This window comes from Rissa tridactyla, chromosome 1, assembly GCF_028500815.1.
Source record: "Rissa tridactyla isolate bRisTri1 chromosome 1, bRisTri1.patW.cur.20221130, whole genome shotgun sequence".
Lineage (NCBI taxonomy): Eukaryota > Metazoa > Chordata > Aves > Charadriiformes > Laridae > Rissa > Rissa tridactyla.
Genome location: NC_071466.1, coordinates 158029247 through 158045864, shown reverse-complemented (window position 1 = coordinate 158045864; position 16618 = coordinate 158029247). Strand labels below are relative to the sequence as shown.

The following is a 16618-nucleotide window of genomic DNA, read 5'->3' as shown; positions in this document are numbered from 1 at the left end:
GTAACACTTTACATTTTTTTTAGAAAAAAAATTAGTTATACTGAACTAAACTCCTTTGTGGAGTCTCTCAAAATTTATCATATTCATACAGTGATATTCGTACAATGAAGTGCAGACAGTTATTACTCCTGCTGCTTTATGTCACAGTTCTCTGAAGAAATCTTTAACTTATGAACTGGGAATGATGAAATGTTCTCAAACATAGATCTTATATTCTCTACAAAGAAAAACAAAGTTTCAGAAGTGAATCACTGGTTAGGTAAATAGTTTTATAGAAAATTAGTTCACATTCCTTGGTAAGAGAGCATTACATAGTTTGGATCACCTCTGAATAGTCAAGGACTATTGGCTAAAGTAGACAGGAACACATTTAATAACAAAAAGGCAGGGTAAAAAGTAGAAATAAATGAACACTTATTTAAGACAAACTCGAATCACCAAGAACAAAATCATGTCACCAAAAGGCATGTAAAGAATTTATCTGCCTATCACCCAGGCTCTTAGAAATCTGATATAAACTACAATTAGAATACTTCATTTCTGATCATATGTTTAACGCAGTTGATATTACTCAAAATTGATGGGATGAGCTGCGTGACTGAGCACTATCACCACTGAGTCTAGCCTTTTTAAGGAGAATCAAGCAGATAAAAAGGGAAAAGCAACAATTTCTGTCAACAAAAGCAGTTTTGAGATTACTGACAAATCTGAAAACAGATAGTCTTTAAAGCTTATTAAAGTCCAAGATGCAGTTCTTGTTAGCAGTTGAGTACTGAATCAAGAAAAGAAGCATTCAACTTTGTTCTCACTGAACTATCTCACTGTTGGCGCAGTTTCAATCACTTAACGCTTAATTCACTGACTCTGACAACAGGTAAAGATGTCAGAGATCCTTTGGGCTGACTTTTGCCAGACTTTATACTAATCTTAACAGATGCAAGCAGAAGCTGAACTTTGATTTAAGGTCTTGCAACTTCTTTCCACCTCTTAGTTGTAAGGACTGTACTTGGCCACCATATTGCACTAGATATTCTTTGATAGGCCTCACTCGACCTTATGTTCCTCTTTTCCTGACAATCTTTTTTCCATCTGCTGATGGTATAAGAGGTGCAATAAAACTTCAGTGACCTTAAGTAATTTTGCTTTACTCAGGAAAATTCCATCTTGGTATCTCCACCAGCTGAAAGATTTCAAAGCACAAGCTCCACCTTAGAATCACAGAATCATAGAATAGAATCATGGAATATGATTGCTGACTTCCCTCTTCATAGGTGGGCTACTTCCTAAATTCTAAAAGTAAAATAGCTGATTAAAAAATGAATCCTGATTTTTAAACTCTTTACCTGCTCTCTGTTATATAATTAGCTTTTCCATGTGATTCTTTCTCAAATATAGTATGAGCGCAGAGCCTGCCCTCTGCCTGGGGACCCAAGTCCCCATGCTGCCAGCCAAAACCAGGTCATGCAGCAGAAGCTAGGTGACTCTCAGCAGCAATAAAGAAAAGAATCACCTAGGATCCTGACAAAGATCTACACAGGAACTCTAGAATAAAAACTGACAAAGACAGCTTTTCCCTTATGATGGTCAATTTTAAAATGCTTTAAAATATTTCCTCCAATCACAAGTTTCTTACTACATTTTCATAAAAGTCAAGATTTCAATCAAATAATGTTTCCGCTTTTTATATATACATATAACTCATTCTTACCGTATCTGGAGTTGTTTACAGCTTTAGTTGATTCTTTCACTTTTAGCTATTAGGAAAGTTGCTTAGTAAAGGTTATTATGGGCAGACAAGAGAGACAGATCCCTAATTTGTATTCTAAGATTAAAGAAAGAAGGACATAATGAGTCATAAGGATGAAATAATGCAAGAAACTAAATCTAGTAGTTGGATCCACATTCTAACAAGAGTTATTTTAATTATTTTTGGCACAAAATATGACTACATATATTATTTATTAATGAATTGTCATAACTATGCATTCATCCAGACAAGAGACAGCAATGTCTTTGGCATGAAACAATTCAAAGTCTAAGACAATCCTGGGATTAGACATTGATTTCATTAACGAAAAGACAAGCAAAAATAAAAGGCACTGATGGGTATAGCCATGACTGACTTAGAGATTGGTAGTGATGGTGATTCTGTGACCTTCCCCTACAATCTTTTTCAGTGTTTTTGCATTACACTGTAATCTACAATATTCCAAGAAAACAAATAGGCTATTCTACTAATTACAAAATAGCCAGATACATTGCAAATGCTCCTCTGACTAGGTCTTTGGTGTTAAATGGAAACAAATTCAGATTTCACAAAAAACTTGGGGCATGGCGTGGGGGGGAGGGCTGGGGGGTGGGAAGAAAGCTCTCTTAATTACCAAATAAAAAAATAAAATGCTCGCTTTTGTTGCTATCAAAATGCTACCATCATAAAAAGGAAATTTAAATGATAAGAAGCAAAACAACCCCAACATTCCATGAAGACAGAGAGTTTCATCACCTAGATCAAGTAGACTCTCAGTCATAAGTCTGACACAGAACTTCCAAAAAAGAGCTGGTGGGGATTTTCTGTTTAAGCAGCTGATATTACTCAGAAAAACTCAGCTGTAGTGTAAGCACTCTTTTTTTCCTGCTTAGACTTCTCATAGCTTTCTACATTTCTGACAGTCATCCAGATTCATCAGTAAATAGGAGCAAGCAGCTACAGAGAGGTTAATATCCTTTCCTATAAAAGCAATATATTTAAAAATCACAGTAACTTCAGAAGGAGCAAGTATGTTGTAAGAGATGTTAGGATAGTATAAATTCTTGGATGTGAACATAAACCAGCACATGAACATGTTGTAAGAGATGTTAGGACAGTATAAATTCTTTTACATGTTTTAAGTGGTTATGCTAATAATAGTTTTGCCAGGTGTTAGGACCTTGGACAAGTATACAAAGCTATCTCCTTTCTCCTTTAGGCAGCTAGATCAAGCTAGTCCCATGAGTACTCTCTCTGACTGAAGAATCCTGCAAGAAAAACTGTGAAAATACCTAGGGTGAGGAACAAGCTTGTGACAAGCTTTATGCTCTACTACAATTTGCTTTGACAGAAAAAGAAGTTGCTCTCTGGTGTGTTACTTACAGACAAGAAAAAGCCCACTTTGCAAAAAGCATCTTAACATCTTGAATTGCATTAAAAAAAATCTTTAATAGAATCTAATTAAGAACCCTTCTAACATTGTTTGGTAGAAAAATACACAAAAGAATCAATAACATAATAAGCATGAAATTTAGTTTGTGATAAATTTTATAAAACATAATGAAACAAAGCCTATAAAAGACTAAGTTTTCCTCATTAAAATATTTTTATACTGGTTTCATAGAGAAATAAATCTTGTGAGATCATGATACTTGTAGCAGTGCCTCTATCTTTTTCTAACAACTTTGAACCGTCTGCATGTTTCAAGAAATTTGGTAAGGTGTAGAGATGTCATAGACAATAAGTTTCTACAAGTTTTATATAATAATAATGAGTAGAAAAATAAGATCCTTTTAATGTTCCCACAGAAAGAAGGGTTATAGTCTGAACTATAAACATAAATGTGAAAGTCTTCATAGAGCAATTTAGTTTTCTTTTTCTCCTGTGCAGTCCACAGTATTGATGAGTCATCATGATACTATTGTTAAAATACAAAGTAGTAACCAGCATTTTATTCTGTTTCAAACTGTTCAGTTTAAATTTTACAGGTTTTATCTTTTCAAGTTTACATGCTTTCCCAGCATTGCAGCATTTTTCTTCAAAAGAATTTAAGATCAGGTTTTATACTAGAGGTACTGCTACTATGCTGTATCTGAATGTTAGGAGTTTCTATGTGTCCTCCAGCCATGTGCATTTTATGGAAAAAAAATAAAGAAATAAAGCTATCCAATGAGCATTGTCCTTCCATTAAATGCTTATGAAAGTGCCTATGCTTATGAAAAATTAGCCATGAAACATTAGTCAAGAATTGTTGTAAAATGTGAAGTAACATCATTATAAGCAGTATCACTGTATATCATAATTATAGAATACAAAAGCATCAAAAAATATGTAGATTCAATGAATCTACCACCACTGAATCTACAAAGTCAATGTTAGATTTTAATAGTGCTAGTTTTAGTAGTTGAGGCTTCCCAGCAGCAGAGGTTTACAGCTGCAAACACAAGAAGTCTACAGGAAAAAAGAACTAACCAGGATGGTGTTGTGAACACTGGCTAGAATAAGAGTTCATGAAGTCTGGAGCAGAAACAACTGAAAGGTTAAAATTGGTGTGGGGCATTTCCTCTCAGTCTTCCACAAGAAATGAATACGAAATATATTTGTATCTAATAGCTATCAGTAAACAAAACTCTAGATATAATTTTATCTAGATTAAAGATCCCAAACTATCTGCTGCTAAAACAGGTTCACACCTATTTATACTGAAAATTCCCCATCTAAAAACTTCTAGTGCTTGGAACTGTTGTGCCAGTTCTAGTGTAGGATAATCAAAGCCTATTACTCTGCCAAGAGAATTTGTTTTATCCATATTTCGCCAAAATGTAATGTAGTCAGTTAACAGAAACTGTATTTCCATGGGATAGACCCTAAATTAATGATTTGCTCCCCATAAATGAAATCACAGTCACTTCTTCAGTTTCAAATTAGTGCTTACTTTCTTCCTTTCAAATATTCTTCCATGGAAAAGAATATTTATATACACTTCAATACATAGTGAATTCTGAAGAAAGATCTGTGCATATCAGAAAGCACTGGAGGTTACATTTCTTGCATTCCCAGTTAAGGCTGCCGAAGAAACAAAGAGTAAATCAGAAATGCAGATATGCCCAGTGTCCTTAAAGGAACTAAGGGTTAATTTGATCATCTGCTAATATTGCCAGCATCATGGTACCAGTCCATTTCACATAGTTAGTAGCCCATTAGACCAATAGACAAGGGAAAAGTGAACTCTGGCACAACAGCTGTGAAGGCACCAAACACTGATTTTCTGTGTTCTACTGACAATGGGAACACATGACAACTTTGACATGCAACCCAGAAGCTTGCCATCACTGCTCTAAAGTCATATTCAAGGCATATAGTTGAATTGTGTGGGGAAGATCACAATTCTGCTGCCTGTGCTACATATGTTCACAGACAGAAATTGCTGCTGCCTGTGCTGTGTCTGTTCAAGGACCCAGAGGAATTGTTTCAAAACTCTGAGTCAGTGCCTTTTACCAGCACTAAATTCATATTTTGAAAAACAAGATATAAAAAGGCAATTCAAATCTCTGATCATAAAATACTAAATCACATGCAGTACTCTGGGCAAACTATATTTTTTTTCCTTCAGGCTGTAATTCTTTATGTCACTAAGCTTTTGGTGACTCACACCACCATATTGTACCAACAAAATGCAAATTGTTAATGACTCCTTTTAGCCCAATACAAATCTAAGAAATAAGTGCAATTTGATGCAGTATTTCCAGGAGTACCATAAACATCTTTCTATACAAGTTTAAAATAATAGCAATCAAAGTTTTATTTCATGCCTAAAGCTATTGTCATACTGAATAGATATGATGTAATATTTGGAAAACAGTGTCATTCTTGCATATGGTACACAATTTCACAGACTTAACATACCTTTTACGTATTTGAATGGGTATCAACAGAACACACAAAAAATGCTTTCCCCTTTTTTAATACATTTTCTATTATTTTTATGACTCTACTGTTTTATAATATTTGCCTTATTGTAAGCAACAGCAAAACAACATTTTAACTTTCAAGTTCAAACTTTCAGGTATATTAAGCCTACATATGCTATTAAATCAAAATAAGAGGATAACAATGAATTATACAATGTGTAAGAATTCTTGGAATTCATAATCTCATTGTATATTTCAGTGCAAGATTTTGAAGTTTAAACTTCTCTGCTTAGAGCAAAGGAAGTTCAATTGCTCTTTTTCAGGCTATATTATGACAATAAACTATGTAATTTATGCAGTTAAATCAAGATTTTACATTAGACACTGAACTATGGAAATCTTTTCCATATAGTCTAACGAAGGTTAATAGGGACTTAATTTTTTCCAGTAGGAAGATAAAGGTTTTAATAGTAGGGGTTTTTTCCTGACTAGCTAGCCAACAAAGAGATTGAAATTAACGATCAGAAACTTAATAAATTCTTATGAGAAGTAAGGAGCACAATGTCAGAGTGGGGCTTCTTTAAATCTGCAAACAAAAACACACGTGATACTTAAGATCCTTACTCAAAGTTATTTAAAGATGTGTCCGGCATATAAATCAGTAAGTGAAGTTCTATCACCTAGGATATGTATTAACTACTGTGGCTTTAAATGTTTACAAACAATTTAGAAATTGTAACTGAAAGCGTAATCATTTTATCTGCTAAACTTTGCTCTCTCCTGTCTTCCAGATACAGACATATGAATTCAATACATATGACACTAATGATTCCTGAATGCCAATCAATGACTAGCTATCTGTCAGTTTATATCATTAAATGACAAAGTGAAATTAAGATTTTTCTTTTAAATAAGTGAGCTTAAAGTGAGTTTATAACTTTCCTTCAGTAAAACTTTCAAAAGCGCCTCAGCAATACAGAAAATTGAGACCCATTTTCAGAAGAGATTCAGGCTCTTAGATCTTCACAGGGGAGAAAGAGAGTAACCACCGGCCATGTGAGGGACTGATGGACCCAGCTGACAAACAAAGGGCCTGGAGTGGTACGAATGAAAGTGAACACAAAATACCTTAAGCAGTATCACCTTGAGTATTTGTATGGAAGCATGGAAGTGCCTACAAGGCAACACTATGGAAAAAACCTTCAAACCCTTTCTGGGAAATCAGCCTGTATGCTAATGCCCGCTGAAAGGGGAATAAACATGAGGAATTAAGAGATCTGGATGCTGTTATATCATATCATATCATATCATAACATAGAATGGTTCGCATTGGAAGGGACCTTAAAGATCATCTAATTCCAACCCCCCTGCCATGGGCAGGGACACCTCCCACTAGACCAGGTTGCTCAAAGCCCCATCCAGCCTGGCTTTGAACACTTCCAGGGATGGGGCATCCACAACTTCCCTGGGCAACCTGCTCCAGTGTCTCACCACCCTCACAGTAAAAGAATTTCTTCCTAATACCCAATCTAAATCTCCCCCCTTTCAGTTTAAAACCGTTACCCCTCATCTACACACATTACCCTCACCACACTCCCTGATAAAAGGTCCCTCCCCATCTTTCCTGTAGGCCCCCTTTAAGGACTGGAAGGCTACTATAAGGTCTCCCTGGAGCCTTCCCTTCTCCAGGCTGAACCACCCCAACTCTCTCAGCCTGTCCTCATAGCATAGGTGCTCCAGCCCTTTGATCGTCTTTGTGGCCCTCCTCTGGACTCACTCCAACAGATCCATGTCCTTCTTATGCTGGGGCCCCAAAGCTGGACACAGTATTCCAGGTGGGGTCTCACTAGGGCAGAGCAGAGGAATTGCAAGGCTGTGATATTGTCATGATCATGGAGACATGGTACAATGGATCATACATCTGGAGTGCTGCAATGGAGGGAAACAGGCTCTTTAGGAAAGACTAGCCAGGAAGATGGGCACTGGAGTTGCCCTTTATGTGACAGAACAGCTGGAATGCATGGAGCCAACTGAGAGTTTATGAATAAGCATTAAAGAGCAGACTAGTACGGGTACATGATATTGGGTGTAGCAACAAGCTACCTGATGAGGAAGAACAAGTGGATGAGGCCTTCTGCAGACAGGTATATGTAACCTCATGCTCACAGGCCCTGGTTCTTATGGGGAACTTGAATCACCCCAATATCTGCTGGAAAAACAACACCACAGGACATATGTAATCCAGGTGTTTCCTGAAGAGCACAGATGATAACCTCCTGACCCAAGTGACAGAGAAGCCAAAGAGAAGAGGTGCTCTGCTAGACCTCATACTCACAAACATGGAAAGGCTTGTTGGGGATGTGAAGGTCAAAAGCGACCTTGGCTTCAGTGACTGGGGGATGGTGGTGTTCAGGATCCTGTGATGAGGGAAAAAAGATCACAACCCTAGACTTCAGGAAAGCAGACTTTGTCCTCTTCAGGGATTTGTTTGGAAGAGTTCCATGGGATAAGGCCATTGAGAGAAGAGGGGTCCCAAGAAAGCTTGTTAATTTTCAAGCATCACCTTCTCCAAGCTCAGGAGCAGTCCATCCCAATGAGCAGGAAGTCAGGCAAAAATACCAGCATGCTTGAATGGATGAACAAGGAGCTCCTGGCAAAACTCAAACATAAAAAGGAAATAATACAGAAAGTAGAGGCAGGGACAGGAAATCTGGAAGGAATAGAGATACCATCTGAGCATTCAGAGATGAATTTAAGAAAGCCAAAGCCCACTTGGAACTGAATTTGGCAAGGGTTGCCAAAGACAACAAGAAGGGCTTCTGTAAGTACAGAAGTGTTAAAAGAAAGACTTGGGAAAACATGGGCCTGCTGCTGAATGGGGCAGGGACCCTGGTGCCCCAGGACATGGAAAAGGCAGATATACTGAATGCCTTCTTTCCCCAAAGTCTTTACTAGTAATATTAGCCTTCCAGAATCCCAGGCCCTGGAGACCAGGGACAAAGCCCGAAGCAAGGAAAATTTATCCTCAGTGGAAGAGGATCAGGTTAGGAAACACATATGCAAGCAGCACATATATAAGTCCAAGGGCCCTCATGGAATGTACCCTAGTGTTGAGGGAGGAGCTGGCTGACGACACTCAGTAATTTTTGAATTATGATGGCAATTGGGAGAAGTGGCTGAGGACTGTAGGAAATCAAATGTCATTCTTGTCTTCAAAAAGGGCAGAAAGTAGGACCCAGGGAGCTACGGGCTGGTCAACCTTACCTCTGACCCTGGGAAGGTGATGGAACAACTAATCCTGGAAACTATTTGCAGGCACATGAATAAGTCATCAGGAATAACCTGATAGCATTCTATGATGAAACGATTGGCTTGGTAGATGAGAGGAAAGCAGTGGATGTTGTCTACCTAGACTTCAGTAAGGCTTTCATCACTGTCTCCCGTAAGATCCTCATAGAGAAGCTCAGGAAATATGGGTTGGATGAGCAGACAGTAAGGTGGATTGAAAACTGGATGAATGGCTGGGCCCAGAGTGTAATGATCAGTGGTACAAAGTCCAGTTAAAGGCTAGTAACTAGCTATGCACGCCAGGGTGTAAACCAGGTTCAGTACTAGGTGAAATCCTGTTCGTCTTCATTAATAATCTAGATGATGAGGCAGAGTATATCCTCAGAAGTTTGCTCATGATATAAAACTGGGAGGGTGACTGATATACCAGAGGGCTGGGCTGCCATTCAAAGGGACCTTGATAGGCTGGAGAGATGGGCTGACCAGAACATAATGGAGTTCAACAAGTAAAGTGCAAAGTCCTGCACCTCGGGAGGAATACATCCCACGCTGGGGGTCAACCGTCTGGAAAGCAGCTTGGCAGCAAAACACCTAGGGGTCCTGGTGGACACCAAGTTGAACATGAGCCAGCAGTGTGCCCTTGCTGCAAAAGAAGGCTAACAGTCTCATGGGCTGCAAGACACTTTAATAAAATGGGGGGTGAGGAAAGTCAGGAAAAGTAACTGTCCAGTGTCATAGAATAAATCACTGGGACAGCTGGGATTAAATTTCCACCTCATGATCATTTCTGTAAATGGTGCTGCAACAACAAGTACTCAGTTTCAATCTAAACAAACACTTCCGTGAGCATTGGAACTAATAAAACTTAGTTTGCTTCAAACTTATGTCATTATTATGAGTTCCAGTTGAAGCTTTTCCCGTAGTTGGAACTCTCAACCATAGCCATTCCCTGGAGCATAAGAAAGCATGAACTCAGACAGAAGCTTGTCTTTCAGTTGGAAAACTTAATGGGGTCTCTCTTCTTCTAGCCACCTACTTTAATGAAACTGGTAGGAAGCTTTTTATCTGCAAGTTCATAACTTCTCCTACACCCTCGAAACAAATTTGGTTGAAATTGGCAGAGAGGTGGAAGTTAACAACACATTCAGTATAACTGCCTAAGTCTCATTTCCTTATGGAGTCAGGCTAAAAATGATCAGGTATATGCCAGAAATTTTAAAATTCCTTTTTGGGTTAGAGAATATTAAATTTCTTGTGGAACATCCTTCTTGTGCTTAATCAATGCCAAGTTTGTTGGCGTTTCTTTGTTCACTTCACTATTATATACAATGATCTTAAGAGGGCAATAAGAAAGGATATTCACAGGAGCCATGATCAGCTGTACTATTTTCACTCAGTGAAAAGATATTCCATCAAAAACAAATAGTATACAAATTGCCTGACCATCGGGCCACAGGTAGAAGGATAATAGCATCATGATAATTTTGTGAATTTTGTCCCCTATTTGCAGATCAGACAAGATTAGGTAATAAATTCAGCTTCTATTCAGGTACAATTTTAATCCACAAGTACATTTCTCAGTGAATAATCTACACGTGAATAAATACCTAGGTCTAGCAAGGCACATGTAAAATATGCAGTGCAAGTGTTCTTACTTCCCTTTAATTTCTGGAGCCAACCAGATATAAAACTAAGAACTGAATGAGATGGTGTATGTCAGAGAGAAGTACTTGTCCCCCAGCATTCTGCTAAAGAATAGGTTTTTTTCCAAATCAGTGTAGGGTTGTATTACAGTTGAATTACACTAATGTAGTTTTTTCATTTGAGGGTAAAATTAAATGCCAGTGACAAGAACTAATATTCACCATCATTGTACTAAATTTCCCTGATTACACATGAAATCACCAATCTGGAACTGGGAAAGAGCAGTTATAATGTTACTGGCAATCCTATTGTAGCATGCTACCGGCCCCAGTTATGCAACGGCAATTGATGAACAGCTATATAACAACATTAAAAACCATTTCAGAAACTTTGATGGCAATAGAACAGTATAATCATTGTAAGACAGGACCAGTGCTGCAAAATGCAAGAGTTGCCCGAGTTAATCACTGGCTATACTGTTGAGATGCATAAGTTAGAAATGGGGTTACATCTTTTGTTGACATTAATCCACTTTTTTTTACTCACTAAACAGGATAAAGCAAATGTGATTATTTACCGTCTTATTTGCAGTTCTTCTTTGTCACCCCTTCCATGAATAGTATTCCTGCTACCAATAGTCTCTCACTTTCAGAAGCACTTAGCACAAATGTACTTCCACAGAATAAATTCTTAATGAAAAGTATTTTATGGATGTATATTTATGTATTTTACATGAAAGGTCACACTATAACAAGTGTTCTAGTTAAAATGTGATAATTGTATATCTATGAATTCTTCAGACAGGCCTTATTTTGACTCTCTTATTAAGTGCTTAACTAACACATTTCACTTCTAGAAGTGACAAATGTAACTCATGAATAAATCACGCAAAATCTAGTTACGTTATTTACCTCTTATTAGCTAACTACAGCTCCAGCTCCTCTTTTAAACATCTCCGTTTATAGGTTAAACTCCTACAGCTTGATTACTACCTATTATATTACATGGCCAAATTCTCCAGTGTTGCAAACTCAGAATATTTTCAAGGACTGCAAATACATTATGTGATAAGCAAATGAATTAACAAAGAGTAACAGGTGTTCTATAATTTCCTAACATTTTTTGTCAACATTATCCTTCCAAATCCCTTTTTATCTTCTTTTAATTTATCCCTTTAAAATTATCTTAAAGGTTGTAACCTCTGTTCCTTATAGTTTAGATACAGTGTACACAGGCAACTATAAAAAAAAAAAAAGTGTTTCTTCACTAGCCTATAGCTAAAACACTCTAACCCATATTTTGAGATTTTTGAAAGTTAATTTGAAATACGCCAGCTAAGTGGCAATTTACTAGAGCAGATACAGAAATCATTTAGAGAATTCTATAAGCTTTATTACACACAAAAACCCCACCAGAAATGATCAGGAAACCTTAAAACTACAATCAGTGCTTCATGTGAAAAATGCAAGGATGTTGTATTGGAGAGAGCACTCCATTTCTTAGTAGAAATTATACAGAAACAGCGGAGAATGTTACACTAACAGAGGAATGATAATACATATAAAGAAAAATTAAGCTGTAGAAGATAATGAATGGTTCATAATATTTGAAAGCATACTTTTGCATGTTGCATGCCAGAAAAAATATATGCAATATCAAATATAATACCTCTTGCATACCTACCTATGGCAGAGGGACAACATTAAAAGTAGAGTTCTGGTTGTTACTGTTACAATTTAAAAACATAGCTTCTATTCTCTTCATTCCAAAGACTTTTGCTTATATAAAACAAGAAATATTGGGGTCCAGTCACGCACTTGGATACGTGCGAACCTATTCACCTATGCAGGTATTTCTTTTTATATCTTGTTAACAGGATACATTTTTCAATGGCTGAATATATAGTCAGTCATGCTTAAACATGATTGTTAGGCAACTGCTGTGCAGTTGCAGTTTCTCGCTCTTAGTATGCCTTTTGATAGTTCACATGGGACTGCAAAGACTGAAGAGGGATGATCTCTCATTAGATTTGTGACTATCAAACACCATATACAAAAACTGTACATAGCATATTTCATGCTGACCTAAGTTTTATATAGCAAAACAGAGAAAAAAAAATATTTCTGCATGTATTGTTTTTTTCTTTTAGACATTACAGTTGCTTCATTTTTTACCGATTAAATTTTGTCCTAATTTGAAAACTTAAAGGAATGGAAATTTCATAATTTATCATAGGTGTTTAGATGAACGTCTAATTAAACTGAGACTTATCTATCAAAGAGTGAACTGATACCTCACCTATTCCCAAAAAAGCACAGAGCCATCTTCCATGAACTTCCAGAGTTATCCTGCATTTTCAACTCAATGTCAATTGAAAAAGTGTATTTCTTTCATAGGTTCTGCAAACAGAATATCATTAAACAATATACAGTTCCATCGATACTGGAGCTAATAAATAAGCTTGATTTTAATTTACAGACTAACCATGCATCTTTGGAAAGAAGAACACACAATTTAAAAACAAGCTATGTTTATAAGAAAAGATTACAGGAAAATGAAGGAGGATGATAATTTTTCTGAAGGTGAAGAAAAGTGGAAAAATGGTCCTCTTTTCAGCTGCAAAAATTATGTTAGATGCAGGTAAAAGGTATTATCAGTAAGTAGAGAGAGCTTCTGTTTGTTCAGCCTGCAAGGGTCACTTCAAGAAAGGACTTTTAGCCACAAATGAACATTAAAATTTTGCTGTAATGAGAGGAACCACTCTTACACAAGCAAAACATATAAGCACTTTTCCACAAATTTTAGGACATAGTACACGATCAGCTGGAAAGGTAAAAAGCTACATTTAGTTCACAGCATAACCCTTCCTCATCATCAGCAAGACCTACAAACATCTCTAAATCACAAACTAGTCTTACAGTGTACTGACTTGATGCTTTCCATCTTCACCAGCTGGCAGTAGTAATTTTCTAGGCTTTCTCTTTGGAAGCTTCCAAGGATATATGTTCTTCTGACCAGAGTAATGAACATATCCCTTTTCTCTCCTGCAAACTAGAGTGCTCACAGTTAGAACACAATCTAATCTCTTAGTCTTCTACTATGAAGTAGCCAGCTGTCTCCAAGATCCATTATTGCTAGACACTTAAAGGTGATGTAATATTACAAAATTTATTACTGAACTTTGACTGCATTACCTGCCTTTTGTCACACTTTACCAAGACTAACATGATTAGCATTTGGGGATTCCAATAAGCTAATAACTAATGCTAGTAACTGCTGTTATTAGTATTATAAATAACTTCACAGAGAAATATTTAGACTTCTCCATGTCAATTTTCCACCCAAATACCCCAACCCTAGGCTGAGTTCTATTCAGTCATATGCCAATTTTTTTTTTAAGCTTGTGACATTTTCACATGTAAGATCAGATATTTAATTGTCTGACTAAGCTAGCAATGTTGAGTCAATGCAAAGATCTCAATGAGACCCATTTGCCAGTCCCAGAACGCTCAAATGTAACTAACTTGGCTATGTTTTTGTCTATGTATACATTTACACGGATAGTTTCACTGTAATGAAAAGCTATTGCTGGTAAATATCAAAAGTATTTTATATTTATATTCATTCTGATCTACCTATGAGCTCTTTTGGACTAATAGTAACTAAATATTCTCATTGGTTTTGACCAAGGAATGCAGGGATGGTATATACAGATGGTATATACAGAATGTATTCAATGACACTACTTATATATCTCATGCATTTGACATTTGTAAAAGCATAAGACCTCAACCTCGCACACAGGAAATTTCTGTGTGACAGAGACACACTGTTTTCAAACTATTGTAAATCTAGGCACATACACACAGGTAACAAAACACTGCATTTTCATTTGCAGGCTTAGTTCAACATTTATCATACTTTTCAAAATAAACAATGGAATACATCATCAACACAAATTTCTTATCTTTATATTTAAAACTATAATTAACAATTACTTTTGATACAAAAACAACCCGCTTTCTATTTCACCACATTTTCACTATTCTAAGTCATTATCTGATGGCCAAATTCTGCTGTTTCCTAAAACAGGTATATGTCAAAGTATAATTATAAGTTTAATTTCAGTGATCTCTTTGTTGATAAAATGATTACTCGTTTGACAAGCTTCATCTCTAGATGATTACAAGCAGCAACGAGTTAGTGTTTAAAATGGGAAAGAAGTGTTATACAAGCTTCTCTTGATAATTAAAACCAATTTTTCATTAAGCACTACAGCTCTCAAAAATCTGTAAAGTTAATGACAATACCTAGCAAAATGTAGAGCTTGCCTATTTCTAATGAAAAAATATTTAAAGGACTGCAATTAAGTACGTCATCGGAAGCATGATTTTGCACAATCATCATGTGGCAAATACTGCAGGGAAGATCTTATTCAATATAATCAATGTTACATGTAACTGTTTAGCTTTTGCACCCATTTTAGTACGCTGATGATAAACAATTTCCTTACCATTCTAGAAATGTTTGCCTGTTTATGAAAGAAAATTCAACAGGAAAAAATCCAGATGATTGCAAATGATACATTTTTCTAACATCAAACACTGTTGTTTTTTAAGATTATCTATGATTTCATCTACAAAAATATTCAAGAGATTATGTAATCAGAAATGATGGTGCAAGGAGAGTGCCAAATAAGGAAAAATATGTAAGCACCCTTAAGCACCAGTTTACTATAAAAACATAATAATAACAGTACAAAACATATTATTTTTTTTCTCTTTCAACTTACATACGTCAGGAGCAGGCAAATGAAGCAGCTTGGCATCTACCCTACATCTTCATATCTTACCACACAGTTCTTCACATATTACTCCATGATTTTGATAACATATATATTCAGTTTACAGCAAACATTTCATATTATGGATAAATCAGAAATTAAATCAGATTCAGAAGTCAAGTAGGTCATAATCTTTGTACAAAACTGTCAAGAAGGGTGGAAATATACCACATGAGTTGAATTCTCTGTATTTTCTCTGACTTCAGTTTCTATTCATGCTCAACAGCCCTATGGAATGTAATAAATATGCACTTGTTGCCCATTCATTACATGTGAAGAAAAAAATGGCTCTCCACCACTTTCCACCAGTTAATAAATAGCTGTATAGCTTCCATCATTTGCCACCAATAAACATAACACTTCCATATTCAAAAGTCTTTTATTACATTTTCTGGAATGTTCTATTAATTTATTAACCATAATAACATAAACTACGCTAATGCAATCACATCTTAAAATTGAAAGTCACGATAAATGTGTATAAAGTAGAAGTCACAAATACAAATGCTGAGAAAAGCTGTTAATGATTAAAACAGTTCTTGAAAAAAGCAGTGATATTGCAAGACAGATATTTTTGACTTGCAAGACAGAAAGAACAAGATCATCACTTCAGGTTAAAAATACTTATGCTAAATGTTAAACTCAGACACTTATTCATGAAGTAAATGAACAAGAATAACTTTCATTACAAAAGATCAGAAAGAAAACCAGTTCACTCTGATCACTTATGGATGGTGTTGTTATTAAACTTGTTTCCCTTCACTTTTGCATCCCGAAGGAATAATTTTTGTTGAATATTCCAGATTCTTTGGTAGATGAACTAATAAATTAGGTAGACAATGTAGGTTAAATATTCATCTGCTGAAGCAGGAGATATACATTTTTTTAAAAAATTAAGCTAATGGTACACTAATGTTTAGGAAAATTTATGTTTAGCAAACATGAGATTCCACTGAGATATGAAAGTGAATTCAGAATTATAAATCGCAGAATAGTTGAGGTTGGATTGGACCTCATGTGATTTTTCCAGTCCAACCCACTGCTCAAAGCAGGGACACCTCCCTTATCTATGTCCAGTTTGTTTTAATGCCCCCTAACCTGATCCTCCTCCACCGAAGGAAAGTCTCTCTGGAGATGCTCTCTCTGGACTCAAGGGTGTGGGATTCCTGAAGGCAAATCCTATCA

The 16618-nt window shown here is 36.2% G+C and overlaps 1 protein-coding gene across 1 annotated transcript in view; it reads left to right on the top strand.

Annotated features, from left to right (window-relative positions):
* The window catches only part of IGF1 (insulin like growth factor 1), a 93651-nt gene that overhangs the window by 76449 nt on the left and 584 nt on the right, over positions 1-16618 (top strand). The window lies entirely within an intron of this gene.